Here is a 2,006-nt window from a genome sequence, read left to right on the forward strand (position 1 = left end):
CCCATGTAATAGGTCCTGAACCAAGAGTGAACACATAACCTGCAATAGACTTCCGATCATCAGGGTCACCAGCCCAATCGGAATCAGTGAAACCAACCAATAGAGAATATGCTTAGGCATTGTAATGAATCCCAAACTGAACTGTACCTCGAACATAACGAAGTATTCTTTTAGCTGCTTTCCAATGAATTTCACGTGGTTTTTGCATAAACCGAGCAACAAGGCGAACAACAAAGGAAAGCTCAAGACGAGTATGGGTTAGATACAAAAGTTTTCCTAAAAGTTGACAGTATAAGGTAGCATCAACTTCAGGAGAAGTACAAGTGACTGAAAGTTTGACTCCAGACTAAAAGGGAGAAGGGGTTGGCTTACAGTCTTCCATGTGAAAATGGCGTAGAATATCACAGGTATACTTGGACTGAGAAAGGGAAATACCTTCCTTGGATTGCAAGACTTGAAGACTGAGAAAATAATGTAAGTGTCCTAAGTTTGTCATTTCAAACTTCCTTTTAAGGCTAGACTTCACATGGTTTATAAGGTTGGGATCACTACCAGTCAGGCTAAGATCATCAACATAAAGAACAAGAATGATAAGAGACTTGCCCACTTTCTTGGTGTAGACAGTATTGTCAGAATGACACCTAGAAAAGCCATTTTCTAAAAGAAAGTTATCTGCCATTTTGGCATACCAAGCTCGAGGAGCTTGCTTGAGACCATAAGGGGATTTCTTAAGCCGACATACAAGGCTGGAGTCTGTTTGTATAAAGCCAATAGGTTGTTCCGTATAGATTTCTTCATGCAAGTCCCCATGCAAGAAGGCCGATTTAACATCCATCTGATGGACTTCCCATTTGAAAGAAGCAGCAATGGAAAGAACAAGGCGGATAGAGTTCATTTTGGCAACAGGGGAGAAGGTTTCAGTGTAGTCAATGCCTTCAACTTGGGAAAAACCCTTAGCATCAAGACGAGCTTTATGTTTATCAACTTTCCCATCTGGTCCATACTTGGTTCTGTAAACCCATTTGCATCTGAAAAGTTTTCGTCCCTTTGGTAGAGGAACAAGATCCCATGTATCATTTGCCAATAATGAATGATATTCTTCATTCATAGCTGCTTCCCAATCTGGATGGCCTGAAGCTTCTGCAAAGGTGTCAGGATCATAATTCACTGAAGCTTGATCTAGTAAAGAAGAGGCTCTCTCGAACTGAGAACGTGTACGTCGCTGATCTGTAGGATCATCGGCAAGATCACCTGCTGCATCCCGAGTAGCACGGACCCATTTTGGAAGCTGAGGAGCTGAAGGAGGATCCTGAGAAGGTGGGGAGGATTTTCATCCTCGCTTTCATCATCTGAAGAAGAAATATTTTCAAAAGTAGAAGAGATAGGGAGAGGTGGCACATCCGCCGAACTAGGCTCGCCGGCCGATATATTTTCAACAAACTTTACATCTCTTCTAATGATAACATTTTTGGACTTAAGTGGAATAAGTCTATATCCTTTGACATCTTCAGAATATCCAACAAAAATACATTTTTCACTCTTAGGTTCTAAAGCTTTATGTTTCTCATCTGGAATATGGGCCCATGCTTCACTTCCAAAAACACGAAAGTGACTTACATCTGGTTTGATTGAGCTCCATGCTTCTTCTGGAGTGATATTCTTTAAAACCTTAGTAGGAGTGCGATTTATTATGTAATTTTCACAGTTAATTGCTTCTGCCCAATAATTAAGACTAAGTCCTTTAGATTGAAGCATACAATTAGCCATTTCCTTTAAGGTACGATTCTTCCTTTCAGCTACACCATTTTGTTGTGGAGTATATGGAACAATATGTTGCATTTGAATTCCATTCTCAGTGCAAAAGTTGATGAATGTGTTTTTAACATATTCTCCGCCATTATCAGATCTCAGCTTAAGAATTTCATGTCCAGATTGTTTTTCAACAAAGGCCTTAAAGGCCAAGAACATGTTAAATACTTCACTCTTGAGTTTTAAGAAGTATACCC

The sequence above is a fragment of the Pinus tabuliformis genome, chromosome X (genome assembly GCF_031772625.1).
Source record: "Pinus tabuliformis cultivar Carrire ecotype Pingquan chromosome X, CPIR1, whole genome shotgun sequence".
Classification (NCBI taxonomy): domain Eukaryota; kingdom Viridiplantae; phylum Streptophyta; class Pinopsida; order Pinales; family Pinaceae; genus Pinus; species Pinus tabuliformis.